The 20,852-nt window shown below is 41.9% G+C and overlaps 1 protein-coding gene across 1 annotated transcript in view; it reads right to left on the bottom strand.

Annotated features, from left to right (window-relative positions):
- Nucleotides 1-20,852, bottom strand: part of LOC126458157 (probable chitinase 10) — a 393,594-nt gene that overhangs the window by 371,963 nt on the left and 779 nt on the right. The gene's annotated exons all lie outside the window — the stretch shown is intronic.

Below are 20,852 nucleotides of genomic sequence, written 5' to 3'. Positions count from 1 at the left end.
TGTAACGCGACTTTATACATGTCTGTATAGCGACGCCTTAGTTTTCCCACAGATCTACAGATGACTATCGTTTTCGTTCAGATAGCTTCTGTAGCGCCAATGGTCTACTGCGCTTCAGCATTTGAAGGCAGGAAATACCGTTGCGAACTGTAGCTCTTCTTCCGGCGTACGAAGTCTAGAAGTGGACTGCGATATTTTTACCAACCTTCCAATTGAGGACGGCTTAATCTCTCTGTATTCTGAGCCACTGATACGTACAATATTCAGAAGTTGAAAGTATTTTTGTTATTACTTCAGTTGTTTGTAATGTCAGTATGAGAATGGGTGTAGCACTTAAATAACTACTCCCATTAAATTTACTGAGAAGGCAGTAATTTATATAAAAGCAAGGAAACTCAGGTGGAATCTGGGGTAGGCAAGATTAATTTTTCTTATTATTTTTTCCTTCTTGCGTTTCAGTCCATTCGAATGCCGTCAGTTCGACTTCCCTTTTTACTAGTTTTGAATAAATGCTACAGTTTTTTTAATTCTGAGGAGAAAATGAAATTATCTCCCTAATAGCTGGGCACCTTGGATGATTTGTACTGCATCAAGACAGTTCATCACATAAAAATCACGCTGAAAACACGAACAACCGATAAGACGAATCACTTCATTTTCCTGCAACTTCGATCGTAAACGAATATACTTAGCACAGAAACCACCACTTTGGCAACCCTTTGCATAGAAAATTATGACAACTAAAATGATCATTGTATGTAGAATTAGCCACTATAAGGTCAAAACAACAGTAGAAGCATTTATTCTGACAAATAATTCTCGACACAGAACGATCGTTCCTAACGCCGTGATTGTTTGCACTAAGGAATGTTAAGATTGTGACTTATGTGCCTGATGATGGGAGTTTATCGACAAAAGTGTCAGAAACATAACTTCGGTGTTTTCATAATGTCTTTGTTCTTTCTTTTTTTAAAATACTATTAGAATTTTATTTGAGCTTCAGCGCCCATCTAAACGACACCTGCCAGGTGTATGGTTCTGTCGTGTACCATGTACAGATACAACTTAAGAAATGGGCCATCCCACTCCTTGACTCCGTGGTTTCACCAAGAACAAACATTGCATTCTTTGAGCCAAACATACAGATTTGAAAAGACGCATTACTAGAGATAACGAGAACTTAACTCTAAAGTTGATTGTGAGGGTTAGGAAAGAATGGAACTGTATCCTAGAGGGCTGTCATACAACGCTTGCGGTTCACATTGGGTAGTAGTAAAGTCAGTGTTACAACTTCAGTTATTAATTGTTTCGACTACGATGAGATCATGTCTTAGCGAAACTCTAGCCCTGTGAAAACAGTTAATCATTTGTCTTCACTCGGTGCAAAATAATGAAATCTGTGTAGTTTTAATCAGATTGGAATCCATATGATCCCGTTGTGCGCAGCGATCATTGGGTACAGACAACGGTGAACAAAACAGCAGTGGATCGCAAATTACGTAGTTTCATCACAGCAGATCTGAATTTCAATTGTTACAAAGTCATCTTAGTGCATATAACAACAGGTGAAATTAGTGCGAAGTGTCACACAGTAAACAATATAGGCTGGAATGTTCTACGTCAACCTGTATTGTTTACTATGTGAGACTTGGGACTAATGTCACCTGTTGTCACATGCACTGAAGATGACAATGTAATAGTTGATAACTATATCTGCTGTAACAGAATGACGCATTCCGCGCTCGATTGCTGTTCTTTTCTCCACTGTCTATATGTGTAGGTCGTTATTGCTGAAAACATTGTTCGTATGGCTTTTCTCCGACACCATTGGCGGACCCTCCGGTCGACACCCGGTGAGTCGAGTCGAGTCGCTGTCGCCGGCCGGTGTGGCCAAGGTCGCGGGCCACAGGCGGCCCGAATACAGAAGCGCCCCGCGCTACTGTGCACACAGAGAGAAAGTCGGCGGCCGGTGACTGAGCGGCCCTAGGTGCGCCCCTCTGGCTCACAAACTGGCGCGGCGCCCACGCGGCCCAGGCAAAGCTGAGCGCCCGTGACTGGCCGCTCTGGCCCCGGCAAGCGCTGCCCTGGCCACGCCGGGTAACTTCTTGCCGGCGCAGAGTTATTTAACTACGGCTCGTAACACACAGTAGAAAGGGATGAAGTCAGCACTCGCAGCGCACGGACCTGGTGAAAGGAAGTTGCCTGTTGGCAGTGCAGTCGAAGTAATCTGGTCATTACAGGCACTAACTGCAGTAGCCTCGCCGGGAAATACCGTTCTAAAACTGTATTTGTCGTCCGCGGCTGCATGCTGGAGGGTACTTCACACTAATATTATCGAGTTTCTGTCCTGTTCTACTCCCAAGCACACTGACCATGCCTCGGCAGCTCCATCTGTTAAGTCCCTCCTGCTTACTGTGCCAACACTGTTGTATATGAGAGATTATTTGTAAAACTCGAAAAATTATGTGCCTTGTGGGACTCGTACACGATGAAAGGAAAAAAGCGGAGCAGGATAACGGTTTAACGTCGCATTGACGATGAAACCGTCGAAGACAGAAGACAAACTCTGAATGGAGTGGAAGGGGAAAGAAATCCTCCATGTCCTGCTCAACGTCACCACCCTAGCACTTGCCTTGAGCAATTCAGGGCAACCATGCAGAACCACAATTTGAACCCCCGCTCTCTCGTATTATTACGCCCCCTTCTCCGATAGCGAGCCACCCACTTGGTGAAAATGAATTCACGAGACGCATGAAATTTATCATTGTATAAGAAACGGGGAATACAAAAAAACAAAATCGCCGTTTCGCCCCGAGTGTAACAGGAGTAAAAATGCAGAGAAGAAAATATGCAAATAACGAAACGTAGAAGAGAGTACCAAATCGCTCAATGCTCATTAGTCAGAAACGAGTGCGTACAATTTCCAACAGTACAACCGACCACTGATTAATGTTGAATCTACGGAGATCTTCTTTTTCTAATTTTCTTACCACTTATCATATCTTCCATTACTGACGGTAATGCGTGGGTGAGAACTGACAGGTAGCATAGAGGAAAATAATAACACACTATCAGACTGTGTGTTAGGACCATACTTAGCACGCGCTGTAATGTTCTGCTTACTTTAAAGCTGGTGAGTATTCCACTCCGATAGCCTCTTTTGTAACTTCGTTTATTCACTGAATGTCGCACAGTATGGTAACAACTCAACATTAATTTTATGTTCAGGATAAAAAATAAGCAAACTAGTTTGGTATTGTAGTTTCATATCCTTTCCTAGCAACATTTCCAAAAGTTAGATAACTGTTTCCCAAATGTTACAACTGCTCTGACGTATAGTCAATATGTAACCAGAAAAAACGGCGCAAAAGCTGTGCAGAATTAGTGGTAATTTAGGATCACGATAGCCGGCCGGGGTGGCTGGGCGGTTCTAGGCGCTACAGTCTGGAAACGTGCGACCGCTACGGTCGCAGGTTCGAATCCTGCCTCGGGCGTGGATGTGTGTGATGTCCTTAGGGTTAAGTAGTTCTACGTTCTAGGGGACTGATGACCTCGAGAGTTAAGTCCCATAGAGCTCAGATGACGATACTGATTACAAGAGGTCCTCACGTCTACAGATTTTGTTCTGTTTGGACACTTCGCCATCCCACATCGACTCAAAAGCAAAGGTAGAACTTATTGTGACACGCTGTAAAATCTACTCTGCGAGGTAATGCTCCGTCTCAAGTATTAATCACACACGTGTACCTGTTCGTGTATACAGTTCAGTGTTTTGATTTCGATCACACGACAACCTTCTACGATTATAAGTTCAAAGTATAAATGAACTCCCTCAAAAAAGTGAAAAAAACCTTACGTTCCCAACGCAGGTAAAGTTCGCACTACCCTCTCGCTGCAGTAGAGATTTCTGCGACAACACAGCAACCAGCGCCAAAGATCACTAACGACAAAATATAAGAATCCAATACTAGTTTACGAGCATTGGAACACCGCGGGAATGCTGCAGTGTATTCAGGACGTTGTCTTTGTGGAGCCGCCTTGTCGTTGCGTTTCCGCGAGCCGAGTATAATACCTAACAAGTGCAATTAACATGCGACTGGATTTCGTGCATGCTTAATGTCGCATTGTGACGTTATACATAAGTATGAAAATGAGCAGATGAGAGAAACCGAAAACTAGTACTGGCACACAACTAATCACTTATTAAAACAGCCGTGGTTTTCTCGAATTCCGCAAGTCCACTCTGTGGACGAATTATAGTGAAAGGTTTCTGTTGCCGTCATTCCAGATATATTACAGCAACGGTGGCCAGACAAACTCTATGTCCTGGTGCTAGCCAAGCTCAACACCTTTTTTTATATTGAGAATTTGGCCCTTTTTCCGGGTCTAGAATGTCTTCTGCATTGAGACATTGCGACTTTGGCTAAGAAGGGAAATCTTAAACTCAAATGGTAATTTCCTCCAAATGAAACAAAAGAAACAGCTGATTTGACTACCTCGACTTAAATTAGTAATGTCAGGCCATCCATTTGGTAACCTCACGCCATAGCAGACACCCACTTCATCAGAAGCGATCTCCGAAAATAGTTTAAACCTCAATCGTACTACGTATTTTCACAATGCCAGCACAATAATCAACTTTCCATATATATGAAGATTTTCCAGTAAGCATCCAACACTTACATTAAAAACCCAAATTTGTGGTAAGCTTTATTCCGCAAATAGATGATGACAATTTTTTGTTCAAGTATCGAAATCCGGAAGCTGCCATCGTCACTATAAACTCGACTGTGTACTTCCGCAAAAGTCACGCACGTGAATTACTTGTGCGGGGCAATTAAATGTTAACGAGAGCAACTTTTCTCTCGCGATACGTGTCTCCTTGCCAACAACCTTGGGCACGCCACTGCCGTTATAATTGCCATCTGGGCACCTCCCTGTCCGTTACGGTTACCAGCAACTGAAACCTGTTTGAACTGCTAATGCCTGAGACAAATGAGAGATATCGTTCATACTTTGGTTCCGTGAGCCTTCACAGCTCACTACCACCGAATTCTTCAGCGCTTCTTCGGGAGGTTAAGCAAACAGAGATACACAGTTTTGTCGCTTTATTTACGTGGACCTTTTGGGTGTCATATTGGGATTTTAAAGTGGACGCAAGGACTGGTGCAGGCCGGTGAAACCGTCAGGGCGCAGTGCCCTGCCCAGTAAGCGAGCTCTGCCAAATAGGTGTGACATACAAGAGGAGCGCCTGGAAAGTTGCCGAATTGAGTACGGTCAGCCGCTGGTAGAAGTCACATGACGTCACACTACGTTAGCAGCGGTACACAAAGGAAAAACTACATAAATTGGTGTAGATCGATAAAGGTCAGAGCTCGTAATCATACTGACTGTCGTGTGGGTGTATGTGTGTGTGTGTGTATGTGCGTGTGTGTGTGTGTGTATGTGTGTGTATAAAGGCCTGGATGACTCCTCTTCGGAAATGTGCCATATTCTTGAAAGTTTTGTTTTAAATACTAGCAATAGAGGACAGAGCACTGTTATGATGGTTTGATTAGTTTCACCAGTTATAGATGAAAACATTCGTGGTAGCATGCGTTGATATACAAAAGACATTAGAGCAATACAAACGCCTTGGGTCGTTAAGTTTTTGAGCAGTTTAAATAATTTGTGCTCTATGCATTCGTGAATATAAACAACATAAAGTGTTACTTCTCCGAAAAAATATTAATGTAGCAGTAAATTTGACAATGCCACGAGAAACCAAAATGATAAGGGATGCAACAAGTTATGTATTCATGTCAATCATGAATATTTTGCATTAATTAATACTGTCCAGTATCACATGAGTTCTTTAACAGTAAATCACGATACAACATTAAGTTCAGTAGAATCAGAGTGCGCATTCACTGGTCCCAGCAACCACATTAAATGATGTATAGTTTAGAAATTGGAAATATCTTGTGATTACCGATAGTTGTTGCTGTAGGAAAGCTTGCAGGGGTAGGAGACGGTGAGGCAGATTATTAGCAACGAAGCACAGTCTCGGATGGAGAAGGTACTCGGCCATGCCCACCTCTAAGGAGCCATCCACACATTGGCCTTGACAAAAACAAGGAAAACCTATTTCGGGGTGGCCAGACAGACAACCGTTTTTGTCTCGACTACGAGTAGCTATGTGGGGTAATAACATACAAATATAAGATTTCTAAAATCTAACTATACAGTGCGATATTGGAGTAATAAATAAAATAGTTCCTTCGGCAGTAAAAATCAAATATTGTGATTCCCTCTTTAAAGATAACGTCTCTGTAGTGGCACCTACGAAGGAAAATATTCCGTCTCCACTACTTGAAGAGAAATAAGTACTTCTTAACATTATATTTATATTAGAAGTCCTTTTTCGGCAGCCTGTGGACAAAAGACGATGTGACACACAGGTGCCGGTAAACTCGACAATCAGTTCAGAGAGTTTGATATCGTTGGAGACTTCAATACACTCTTGTAACGCTTCTTGTACATTACTGTGGAAAGTGTGTTCTGCGCAGAAGTTCATTGTTTCTTACCCTATCAGTCCGCCTAATTTTGAACATTCTCCTGTAGCACCACATCTCAAATTCTCCGATTCCCTTCTGTTCCAGTTTCCCCACAGTTCATGTTTCAGTACCGTACACTGATGTGCTCCAAACGTACATTCTCGAAAATTTCTTCCTTAAATTAAAGCTTATGTTAGAGACTAGTGGATTACCCTTGGCCATGAATGCTCTTTTTGTAGTGCTAGTGTGCTTTTTAAGTTCTTCTTGCTCCGTCTGTCGTGGGTTATTTTGATGCCCAGGTAACAGGATTCCTTAACTTCACCTACTTTTTGATCACCGATTTTGACGTTAAGTTTCCCGCTGTTCTCATTTCTGGTATGTCTCATTAATTTCATCTTTCTTAGAATTACTCTCAGTCCTTATTCTGTGCTTATTAGACTGTTCATTCCACTCAACGTATCATGTAATCTTCACTCTCACTGAGGATAGCAATGTCATCAACGAATCTTATCACTGATATCATTTCACCTTGAATTTTAATACCACTTTTGATCCGTTCTTTTATTTTCCACACTGCTTCTTCGATGTACAGAGTGAACAGTAGGTGCGGAAGACCACATTCTAGCACCGTGTTCTATGTCTTACCGTCTTACTGTTCGTTCTTGGCTCTTGTACGACCGCCACTGGAGTATATTGAGCATTTCCGTAGTGCTCTCGTCTTTGACAAACCGTCCCACTCTTCGTTGGATATACCTGAAGGCGAATGGTGCTACGGTTCTTTCCCATTCCAGGACGTTTTCCGTCGGCAAGACTTTGGTTCCGTATGCCCCTTCTTTTTGTGTATGCCCACTGGAGGCGCAGTTGCGCCGGGGAGCTGCTGACGAGGAAGGGCGGCCCTCCTCGGGCTGGAGCGTGGTGCCGTTAGCACGTAACAGGAGCGTGGCAGCGAAATGAAACGCGAATGGGCGCGCCAGAGGAAGGAAGTGTGCAAGGCGACACCGCGGCCGCTGGAGAAAGGCAGACCACAGCTGGAGCTGGAGAGGTCTGGCCGCGCTTGCGTAACGCCGCCGGACAGCGGCCGCCGACGGCTCCGCCGCCCATTCACCCGGCGGGGTGACCGCTCTTCCCCAAAGCGCACACCGTGTGGACCCGCTCAACAAACAGAAAGCCAGCGCTGTGACGCACAGTAACACCTTGCCATGCGTCGCTGAAAGGACCGGGCGTTACGTCGGATGATTTAGTGTAAACTCCAATGGGTCTGTTCATGAATAACTTTCCTAGTACAAGCCACGATTTTCTTTTATTCGTGTTTTACACGACGCTTTTCTGGAAATGATTCCCATTTTAAGCTGCATTTTACCTGAATGAAATTCTGGCAGATTAAAACTGTGTGCCAGACCGAGACTCGAACTCGGGACCTTTGCCTTTCACGGGCAAGTGCTCTAACCATCTGAGCTACCCAAGCATGGCTCACGCCCCGCCCTCACAGCTTTACTTCTGCCAGTATCTCGTCTCTTACGTAGAGCACTTGCCTGCGAAAGGCAAAGGTCCCGAGATCGCGTCTCAGTTCGTCGCACAGCTTCAATCTGCCAGAAAGTTGCATTTTATCTGTGTACTATGCCATTTTTAAGTAATGTTTGTGATGTGTAAGATTCTGCTTTGTTTTGTTGCTTTTTTGCAATACGCAAAAAAAGTTCGTTTTTTATATGTTGCTATAAAGTCAACAAAACAAAGCAGAACCTCACAAAAACGATCGTTTTTTACATATTGTAGTGAAGTAAATAAAACAAAGGAGAACCTCACACAGCACAAACATTGCGTAAAAACGTCGCAGTACACGGGAAAAACGCACTTAAAAATGTGAATCAATTCCCGAAACGTGTCGTGTGAAATATGAATAAAAGAAAATCGTGACTTGTAGCAGGATAGTTACGTATAAACAAATTTTTCGCAGTCATGGGCTTACACAAAACCATTTATAACGGACAAAATGAGAAATTATAATGTTTCTACGAAGCAGCCACTCGTCATCTTCAGGTGTGACTGCGGGGAGCTATGGTGTTTACACTATCTGATCAAACGTATCCTGGCACCTATTAGTAGGCACTGATACGGGGTACGTCCACCTTCGCCTTTATGACGACTTGAATTCCGCTGGGGATACTTCCAATGAGGTGTCTGCGTGTCTGTGGAGGAATGGCAGCCCCCAAAGAAGGTATCATGTTGGGTTCCGAAGCGAAGCAGACGCTGTAACTCATCCCCAAGGTGTTCCATTCGGTTCATTTCGGGACTTTGTGAAGGCCAGAATATTTGAAGTGTGTTGTTCTTCACATACCATTACCTTACATGTGCTGCCTCACCACAGACTGCATTATCACGCTGATACTAACATATTGCCGTCTCCGAACTGTTCCTCTAGTGTAAGCAATGCTGCAAAACATGTTCATATTCTCCCGCATTCACCGTTTTCTTAACTGCTACAAAGGGATCGCACCCTAATCACGAATTTCATTCCCATACCCTAACACCACTCCCTCCGTGCTACTCTGTTGGTACTACGCATAGTGTCGGGTAAAAATTTTACAGACATTCGTCAAATCAACTTTAGATAACGGTGGTTCAAGATAAAACAGCGATCTATTACAAATTATCACTTAATGAAACAGTCAAAATCGCAAATAATCATTTATTTAAAATGATAACGGTTTCAGCCTTTATGCTTTCCATCTTCAGATCGAAAGCACCATACGGCTGAAGTCGGCGGTGAACACAACAGTTGCGTGAAGTCACGCGAGGAGTAAACGACCGAAAACGGTCATCATTTTTAAATAAAAGATTGTTTGCGATCTTGACTGTTTTATTAAGAGATGATTTCTTTCTAACTCTCTACATGTAGTCATTGTGCCAGCTGGACTGTTGGTAGCACTTTGGAACTCATAAATGATTTCTTCTGCTAGTTTCGTGGAATTTGTTTTACAACCTTCCTCCTCAACGCTCGACGCTGCCTGTCCGACAGTATATGAGGTCTGCTTGGGTTTGATTTAGCTGCGTTTTTTCCATCGCGTTTCCACTTCACAATCACATCATCAACAGTCGACCTAGGCAAGTTTGGAATGGTTGATGTGTTCTTTATGGATTTGTTATTCAGAAGACATCCAATGACGGGTCATAGAGCTCTCTTGGGCGGTCCAGTCTGCGGCTGCTGCTTCTGTACTGACAATATCCCGCGCATCTTCCTACACTATCGGGTTCACCTCTAGTGATAACTAGTCGTCAGTTCCTCAGTTGGCGATTGCTTTTTAAATAATAAATAGTTTAGCTACTTTTATCCATGTGTTTCGTTTTTATTTAACAGTGGACCAGTAGAGTAGTGGTCTTGTGCGCTTCATATGACTACTTAAAGAGTATCTCGATGTCACTGAGAAAAACTATCGAACACATTGTCCAACTATATGCATCTGTGATCCAGTTGGAGCGGAAAAGCACAGTAAGGGTTCTGTACGAATTATTCGACACCAAGACATTATACATTTTGCAGAAATTAATTGCTTGACAGCCCGTAATGGTTCAATAATTTTCTACTGTCGCGTTGGCTAGGAATTTGGAGAACGTCAGTTTCCTTACTAATGCACAGGTGGCACATGAAACTGATTTCCATATCGATGATTATGTCAATAAATGAACAGAACTATGAAATCACTGTATGTCCATCTTTTCAGAGAAGGATGCGGGACTCGGCGGATGTCAAATTAAACACCATTCAGCAGTCTAGTTTCCAAACTTATTTTATTTGGCTACCAGTTTCGGCGATTTACTACTCCATCTTCAGGCCCCTGACCGACGTGTGGGAAGATCCCACTTCGGTTCTGATCAAAACAGGGGCCAGAAATACTGGTATTAGTAGACTTCTGCTTGCTATAGAGATACCTTCAACCATCATCTGCTGACCAAATGGTCTTCCTACACGTCGGTCAAAGGCCTGAAGATGGCGTAGTAAATCGCCAAAACTGGTAGCCAAATAAAATAAGTTTGGAAAGTAGACGGCTGAGAGGTGTTTAATTTGACATTCGAACTACGAAATATTCTTATGTATTGTAAGTGCGTCCATTATGAAGTACGGCATGCTGCCCTATAAAAGTTTGATATAATCGGTTATGTTGCGAGAACACTAAAGAGACTAACGAATTATCTCCATCTTTTCTTGAAGAGTATTAATATTATCTCATATAATCTCAATCATTTTTGCACATGTGCTCATTGCACACATGCAAATATTTAGGGATTGCTCTAACAACAATTCTATAACGTAAATTCTCAGAACAAACTTCGGTATACGTCACATTAATCGTGTGCCACCTAGGCAATGATACCACTACATTTCATTAAAATCCATACATAACCAAGTATCATTCTCACGGTGACGCATATTTCCATCGAGAGTGGAACCGACATCGTGCGTCAACCAATCCGTCACAGGGAGGCAATTTTAAATTCACTTATACTCTGCCATTTCTATTCAGACGTACTAAGTACTTGTTTATCATCGAATTTGTCTCACAAAAATTGCTGTTTTTGAGCAACAGAACAACAAATATGCAATTAAAAGTTGATCTCCACGTCTTCCTGATTGGGAAGATAACGAAATAACATTGGTCACTACTTTATGGATAACTTGCGACAAGTGGTGTAGACAGAAACTAACCACTGATATATTTAACGATAACTGAGCAGGGCAGCGCAGTGGTTGGCACACTGGACTCGCATTCGTGAGGACGACAGTTCAAATCCGCGTCCAGCCATCTTGATTTACGTTTTCATGATTTCCCTAAATCACTTAAGGCAAATGCCAGGATGGTTCCTTCGAAAGGACATGGCCGCCTTCCTTCCCCATCCCTCCCTAATCCGAGCTTGTGCTTCGTCTCTGATGACCTCGTTGTCGACGGGACGTTAAACACTAACCTCCTCTTCCTCCTCCTGCATTTAACGGGTCAAAAGGTATTTGAAGTAAAATAGCAAAGTGGGAACTATTCTACACAGGTATGAACGTGGGCTTGTATTTTTCTGTTTTGAAAAGGTCTTTTACGTCTGTCGGCAACCTGTTGATACGGATACCATTTGAGGTGAATCGCTGCCTCATGTCGGGAAGACTTGTGGGAGAAACAGATAAGACCTTTTCTACGGGAGCCATCTCTACATTCGAGTTAAGTGACCATTCGGAATTAAATGTTGACAATAACGTCAGGACTTTACTCGGCGTACATCCCTCTTTCGACTTCAGTATTGGTTTCACTGTGGAACGTCTTTCGATTACACCTCGTACCCTCACATTTGCACTTGAAATCATAACGGACTGCCAATACTGAAGAATAAATGTTAATATCTGATCACTTAATTTTATTGACAGATTATTATGATGAGTTCGATAGTCGTATGGGATGTACATCTCCTTAATATTTAATACATTTCAGGCATGCTGATGATTGCGGAGCATTTAACGGTGGGCCATTACTGTTACCTCGCACTTGCAGCATCTTTAGTCGTGTACGTAACAGTTTCCACAGCGTGAACTTATCTGTAGGCACCTGACGACTTCGAAACGCGGCGCGAGAGCTAATCGCGTGACACATATCAGCAAGCGTTGCAGGTGCATCGGCATGCGCAACCTGTTCCTGACTGCATAAAAATAAAACGTTTTTATTATTCATGCCATGCATGAAAATGCAACAGGATGTGGAACGCTAGTAAGAATAACTGAAAATTAAAAGTTTTTCACTTTGCTAAACTTTCTCAGAAGCATTTCCTTTGCTTCCACACCTAATAGTAATATATTATCGGCGAAGTTTTACAGAAAACACCACCAGAAACAGCATTTATCCATTAGACTCTTGTGACTCGATAGGCAGTTAGGAAGCGTAGTGAGATATTTTGATAATCAACTTTCTTCTAGAGGCTGAGAAGTAAATTCTACCAGGTACCGCTAAATATTTCGTCCCTTCGTCTCATCAGTGCTTAGGATTACAACAAATCACGGAGAGGGCATAGACTACACATCTTCCTGTCATTTCACAACATTATCAGAAGGATTTGCTTCCTGTATTTAGTCACGCCTATTACTAACCTCAATGCCGTGCAACGCTTTGTCGTACCGCTATAAATTACTCCTTAACCTTCCGTTTTTGGCAGAATAAATAAACATTATCATTAAGTAGATGCAAACATTACGGATTAAGAGATAATGATTTAGCCGGCCGGAGTGGCCGAGCGTTCTAGGCGCTACAATCTGGAACCGCGCGACCGCTACGGTCGCAGGTTCGACTCCTGCCTCGGACATGGATGTATGTGATGTCCTTAGATTAGTTAGGTTTAAGTAGTTCTAAGTTCTATGGGACTGATGACCTCAGAAGTTAAGTCCCATAGTGCTCAGAGCCATTTGAACCACTTTTTGAGATAATGATTTAGCAATGAGCACTAAATGCTTCAAAGTGACTATGCAATCGTAAAATGGTGTTCTGTCCTCGTATTTAGCTTGTTGATGTGATTTAAAAAGCGAAATCTGTTTCTCTGTACAGTAACAAAATTCCGTCTTCTACCGTGTTCGTACAAACATCGAAACATGTATGGATGAAAGTGGGAAAGGACTTACGAAATGCTCAAGATGGAATTCAATAAAAATACGTTTATTGTTAAATTTACTGGTGGTAGTAACTGCAAAAACTAATACTTACCAGACTTTTGGTCTGGTAATTCGGAAGGTAGTAGACCAGGGGACAAAACAGGCAGCTGAGGCAAGGTACGTCCAAGGACGACACGCCAATCGACTCTCTTTTTCAAGATTTTCCGCTTTTAGACTGCGTTGCCAACCGTCGTTCAACACGCGTCTCTCGCACTTATGGCTCCACTCTAACGCAAGTTTTCATTTAAATTGAAATGTGAGGCAAATAATCGTACCTCTCGACGCTTAACACTTTGTCATTAAATGCTACTTATGAATTTTAATTGTTGCCGGATCTGTGCCTGTTCAGTATGTAACGTTACAAGGAAGCAGTGTTAGTAATAAATAGTCCGCAGATATCAAAACTGTGCTTGAGCGTCCCGTGTCAGAATTAGTGATGTATAGAGATGCGGCGAAAAATTTAATTGTTTTAGACTTTGAGGTGACAAAGGAATAAGTTCTAAACTGCGTCAGCGGTAACTTTGACGGTGAGATTCGCAAGACTTATGCTGTAAATATCACACTTGTAACAGCCCTTCGAAAGAAGATGTATAGCGAGTGTGACGAATGGACTCAGTGATTCTTGCACAATCAAGTGTATCGGGGGGACCTTATTGTCTGTCTCGTATCGCGGGCCCTTATCGCGTGCCGGTTGAAGCCAGAAGACTAAAGCAAGGGCTGCCATTAGCATCTGACAGTTTGAGAGACAGCTCTCCTGATCGGCCGATATGTTGCTTGTCTGCATCGACCCACATATGCGCGCGTTCCGAGCGCCGTTCGCCGGCTGAGTTGCATACACAACTGGCGCAAAGTTATGCAACTCCAACATTTCTTAGTCCGATGCTGTATTAATTTACTGTCAAAAGACTATTGTAGAACTAAAAGTAGACTGTAGGCTTGATTCTGCAAAAATTGACAATGTCCTTGGACATAATCGGCAATTATTGGTTGTAAAACAATTTTTTTATTGTCCGTTGTTGATTGCATTAATTTTTTTTTAAATGACCGGTTTTGTTCAGCATGAATCACACTCAGATCTAATTTTATCAGTTACATGAGTAACCCATCTAATTTTCGGCAAAATTTATTTGTTGTGAGACAGGATAAAACATACCACCACTTTATATGTGGCGTGACCGATGTTACCGGATCTGAGGATGGTTCGTGCTGAAGCGAAACCAGTCATTCAAAAAAATTAATGCAATCAGACGGATAATAAAAACGTATCAGGAGGTGTAGTGGTTCAAATGGTTCTAAGCACGATGGGAATTAACATCTGAGGTCATCAGTCCCCTAGACTTAGAACTACTTAAAGCTAACTAACCTAAGGACACCACACACATCCATGCCTGAGGCAGGATTCGAACCTGCGTCCGTAGTAGCAGCGCGGTTCCATACTGAAGCGCCTAGAACCGCTCGGCTGCAGCGACCGGCTGAGGATGTAATGTTTGTGGAATTAATGTGCGGCTAAACAGCTACATCTCGCGTAATATTTGCTTCTTTATTACTAGTTTCCCACTTCAGACGAGAGTATCTTAAGATATTCATTGCACTTGTACCACTCTTACGTTTAATGTGTTACCGTCAGGACAATGAATATTTGAATATGCTGTCGTTTGGAAAGCGAAACTAGCAATAAAACAAAATAAAATAACAAGCGATGCTTGGCAGTTTACCTGCACCTTAATTTCTAACGGTCGCTATATCCTTTGCAGGCGATGATTGTACTAGCAAAGTTAGCAGACTTGTTCAAGGTTAGTTTTATATTCTGTAAACAGAATAACGAAAGTTAAGCAAATGTCAGGTCCCCATACGTATCTACAATGAATCACTTCCCAGAAAATTGCTTCACAAATACACCACCTCAAAATCGTTGTTACACCCATTTCTTGTATCACTTTTGTGCAAGGTGACAAGTCACTTAAGAGGACGGCAGAGTGTCAAGGTCCACCTTAATCAAGCATTAGCCATTTCCTTAAGGCTACAACGAGGATTTTAACGGAAGAGTGAAACGTCCTGAAGCTTTGAACGTGCTGGAGAGACTACTCTATTTGAAGCTCAGCGCCGGCCGAAGTGGCCGTGCGGTTAAAGGCGCTGCAGTCTGGAACCGCAAGACCGCTACGGTCGCAGGTTCGACTCCTGCCTCGGGCATGGATGTTTGTGATGTCCTTAGGTTAGTTAGGTTTAACTAGTTCTAAGTTCTAGGGGACTAATGACCTCAGCAGTTGAGTCCCATAGTGCTCAGAGCCATTTGAAGCTCAGCAGATTTTCGTGATTTTCCTTGTAGCGTCGTGAACCACCGAACATACATGTTATTTCAAGTTCTATAGTGTTTAACAAAGAAACGAACGAAAGGGAGACTCGTAAGAGTATTTACTGCGTTTGGAGCTATTATCGTCGCTTAGGCGGAACTCGTTTCGCGTTATTGTATTCTTTTATTGTATTTCCCAGCCTGGAGTATCACAAAATACTGCCATGGCTGGTTCCCACTTATTAATTGGTCATCGTCAGATGTTCTACTTAAAAAGAATGAAAAAGACGGATTGGTAAAATGCTAGGGGTCCGTTGTATAATAACTCGTCAACCAAACGGACCAAAAGAGCCGCTCACATCCAGAGCATTACAGCTTAAACAGTATAAAGCTGGTAGTTTTTAAATCGCAAACATAATATAAAACTGATTGTGAGAGGAAGCCGTCTCAAAATGGAAAATATCAAAGTATTACGTAGCTTCCGATGTAGGTAAGGCATAGATGACGCTCGCATAAACACTTGGTCCCTGACTATCAAACTAAAAGTTGGCGGCCGCAAGTGTACACTAAACTGCCAGAATGAAGCAACTGTTAATCTACTATTAGAAATGTGTGAGCCCGCAGAAAAAAGAAAAGTAAAAGGCTAAAAATCGTGATATGCGACATAACAATGTATCAGAAAATGCTTCGAAAAACTCTTCATTCGGGGATCGCTTTGTCCATTTAATAGTTGCTGCGTCTAGATCAAATTAGAAAATATTTCAAGCCTTGTTAGTGTGTCCAAAACGCAACCTTTAGGAATGTAATACGAGATATCCAGATGTCTGCATTTTTCAAAATGAGAACGTAAATCTATTTTATATCTACCTACGTTAAAATCTTCTTTGAAACGCTATCAAATGATCTGCCCATGTAAAATTTAGGATAAGGACAACTTTCCATCCTATACATATCTGATTTTGAGTATTTATTATGAACTACTCATTCTTCTTGTTCCGAATGCCTGTTCAACCACAAAACATGTCCGCGAGCCCTTTATGCAGAGAGGAAAATCAATGTGGTTGTTGAATCATTTCCCTTCGCAGCTCGTTTGGAGGAAGAGCGTAAAATCGGTCGCGACGTCTGCTGTTCCTTCAGCAGCAGCAACGACGGCTGCAGTGAAAACGCCAGCGCTCCAAGTGGACTGTGTGTGTGTGTGTGTGTGTGTGTTCGTTCCAGCTTTCTACTGCAGCCACTGCGGGAGACTCCGTCTAGCTGTGTTCTGCTTCCACCGTCTCCCGTAACTCTGAAGTGCCGAATAGCTTATCTGTTCTACCACAGCCGCTTCCTGTTCTGAGCCCCTATGACGACAGCTAAGCAAGCCTTAAACTTAAGGAGAAAAAATCGTTGGGGCTTTCTGCATTCCTATAATGGTTGACGCTCTGCTGGGCAACAGCTTGTATGCGGACTCTTAGTTTCCAGTAAATAATTTTATTTCGTGATTGTAAACACTGCCTGAAAAGACAAAAATTCCGCCAGGGGTATACCACCAGAAGCATACCATGTACAATTACTTATGGCGGACGCTACTTGTACTGCATTTATGAAGCTTTCGTTTACTTTCGATTACGAACTTGTAAGAGAAGAGTCACAGTTTATATCCCTCTGCGAAAAGAAGTAGTCGCTATAGATTTACTGATTCTTTGAATCTGGTGAGCAAGGAATAAAACGAAACTGTCCAGTCAAATTTGTACAGTAGTTCCCTTTTAACAATAAAAATCTATGATAAATACAGCGAAATGATGAGCCCTGTTTTCCTGATCTGTATACGTGTAATCCCAATTCTTAGCGAGTATATTTGCGTAACTCAGTCTGTAATCTCTGCTTTCGCTGTCTTCCATCAATTATTCCAAATATGTCGCTTACATTAACCTTATAACTACAATTATTTTAAAAGTAAGTTCTAATTGATTTCCATAACAGCGATATCGATAACAGTAGAAATTATCCACGTTGGAGGATTAAATCCCTCGTTATCTGATTTCAGTTGGTGGAAGAATTGTACGTGGAGTCATCTGTAGCTAAAATAAATTCTAAGAGACTGAGGTGGGTAGAAACGGACAACAAATCTAAGCAGAGCCAAGTTGTTAACGTCACAATAAACTATACTCAAGAGCTACAAAATAAAATAGGAACTGACAGAAAAAAATAAACAAAAAAAACAAGTATACAGCTTTGTGGCTGGACACAGAATATCCTAACAGTTACTACATAACACAATATTCTTTAGTTTCGTGGTTGAATTAAGAACATCCTATCAGTCAAGACTTAACACATCGTTCTTAACCAGCTGAAACTGTCAGACGCAAAAGTAATTTTGGGAAAACACCAAGGCAGCGTTACAGAACCGCTATAGTGCACCATACATACGAACGATCTGATGGGTAAGGCAGGAATATTTGTGAGAACGTACGCAGATGTTGCATGTTGTGAAGTTGCAATGCAAGTAAACTGAACCGAAATACAGGATGACGTACAACGGATCTGTTAGGGTAAGGACTGGCAACTGACTATAAAACAAATGTGAGACATAGTCCACAAATAGGCGCAAGGACGCATTACTGTTCTATTGTGCGAAATAATTGGAAACAATAAAATCGTAAAAGTCTAGGTGCACACACGCAGTGCTGCCTAAAGTGTACGACCAAATAAAACTAGTTACTCGAGCGACAAATGCCGTCCTATATTTCAGTGTAAGAATCCTAAGGTAATGTAGTTCCTCCTCGAAAGAAGCCGCTTACGAAACATTTGTTCGACAGAGTCTTGAGTAGTATTTGTCACTGTGGGAACCTTGTCAGGTAAGGTTTGTATTGGAGATAGATTAATACAGAAGATAGAGATGATCCAAAGACCAACGCATTCTTTCGGGAGAGCGAGGAAGTGTCGGATATGATCAATTAATTTGCAGCGTTGCGCATCACAGATACTGTATATTAAAAATCAGAGCGACTATCCACCAAGTCAGACAATGTATCACTGCCTCTCAAATACATCTCGGGAACCGATCAAGACGGGAAACTTTTTACAAACTCTCCCGCGTTTGGAGTCTCACCGACAGAGAGCTTCCCCACACACCATTCGCGAATGCAACTGGATAGGAGGAAATGAGTGCAGCAAATAAAAAAAACTCTTGATAACACAAGTAGCCTTAACCACACAGAGTAAACTTGCTTATCGAGAGTAGATGAAAATTTAGAAGGAATAAACTGAAAGGAAAAACTTGATACGCTGTCATAGGCACCTGTGAAGTACAATTTCGCAGTCAGTGTCTCACGATCTATTTCTCATAATATGTTGTATTAAATTTTGTATTTGAGCACTGAGGAGCCATAAAATCAGATTGGTGTGTCAACTAATGGTTCTAATGGCTCTGAGCACGATGGGACTTAACATCTATGGTCATCAGTCCCCTAGAACTTAGAACTACTTAAACCTAACTATCCTAAGGACAGCACACAACACCCAGTCATCACGAGTGTGTCAACTCTAGCAGTCTGACGATCTATAGATGCATACTGACGTACAATGTCTAAAGCACATGGATCTAAGAACGTCAAATCAAGCTTTTTTTTCAGTGAAATGTATTTGTTGTGGATACATAAAGTAAAAGGTCTTATCACGTCACAGTAAAGGGGTATTCCGGCAGCCTTTATTATCGACGAGACACAGGAAATGATTGCGTGTTAACGTATATTTTATGTCACTTTTTGTGTCCAGGAGACAAATAAACAACTTTCCGTACCGCTACCGTAGCACAGAAACAGTTGCTATTAATTTGAAAGCGAGTCGACGCTGACCTTGGTCGTGAGTCATCTCGCAGGCATCGCAAGAATAGAAAAACACACTCTCCTTCTTGTGAACGTCGTCTCGCGTTTGAAACCGGCAACGAAGACTAACTTGTTGATGACAACGGAATTCAAGTCATCTTACTGGAGTAAATAAGTGTTGCAGATGACAGGCAAAACTCACTGAACCTTTTCTTTCAGCTATGTTACGGCAGTGTTATGTTCGGCAATGTTAACAGTTAGCTGCGAGACAGTTCCAATACTTGTTCGTAATATGGGAAGAAACGGTAGATCTTATGACTCTGTAACCGAAATTTTAATTCAGTAGACATACGTACTATTTTTAACGGAGAAGTGTCTACAACAGCTGTGAACCATTATACAAAGGTGCTCCCAAATTTGCTCGTTTTCAACGAAAAACTACCTACATCGATGTGGCAACTGAAGTTTTAATGTCTACCTGTCATGCTAACGTCCGCTAAAGATATTTCCTTTGTAATCTTTTTCGCTTTGAGATTTTAACTCACGGAGAGTAATACAGTTCTTGATGATACAAACTATGTCATCTGAACTCTGATTTCACCAGTTTGAGCCTGCCCTGCTGCAACAACAATCGGTTTCCATTAATGCTGCAACGAACGGTTTTCACTAACGCTAAGGATATCGATGTAAGTTGTTCCCACTCGTTGCTTACATGTCACCGACATTCAATACTTGTATTATCTGTTATAATTTCTGGGCTGCCACAAAGAATATAGTGTTATACAATGACTTTGAAAGTTACTGTACAGAATTGTCAACTTATCATCTACGAACTGGTTCGTATGAAATGTACGTATACATGAAACAGGAGTGTCTTCTAAAGTTCAGATGGCCATACTGGAAAGAAATTAATAAGTGATGTACTCGAATCGCCGGTGTCTCGTCAAAGAACACTGTAGATCTGTTGTTTTATTTTGTCACAAAGTGCACAACACATCTTCTTGGTTCTTTCAATACCACGTGTGTGTAGGAGACTTGTGACGAGATGTCACTGAATTTGGAATGAAACTTTATAGGCTTCATTGTCCTTGGATAACGGATCAAACGTCCAGAACCTTCACTCATAGAGTGGACTTTCGGTCGTAGCACTGATCGATGGGGTTGAGGTGTAAATTTACATAACTCAACAACTGCTGTAAACGAATGTGGGTTTTCCAAATCGGCAACAATGAACTGTGTAATATTTGTAGAACATCCTTTTGTGGGACGAGTTCTTGCGTTTATGCCTTATTGACGATGTATATTTCCGCCATCAGCTTTCCTTTTTTTAATTCTCGAACGCGTTATGAAGGATTTGAAGTTACTCTGTAATCGTTTCTTTGGCTCGTTCATATAATATGTTATTCAAATTTTGTTAACTGCTAAAGGTGTAGAATAGTGTGTCTTGTTACTATGCGTCGAATTTTTCATTGGTATCTTAGATGTTACATTTCTACTCCTGAGAAAATTTCTTTTGTTCTTTTACAGGATCTGGTCACTTTACTCCA

This window comes from Schistocerca serialis, chromosome 2 (assembly GCF_023864345.2).
Source record: "Schistocerca serialis cubense isolate TAMUIC-IGC-003099 chromosome 2, iqSchSeri2.2, whole genome shotgun sequence".
NCBI lineage: Eukaryota > Metazoa > Arthropoda > Insecta > Orthoptera > Acrididae > Schistocerca > Schistocerca serialis.
The sequence above is the reverse complement of the archived record's forward strand: the minus strand, read 5'-3'. Positions and strand labels throughout refer to the sequence as shown.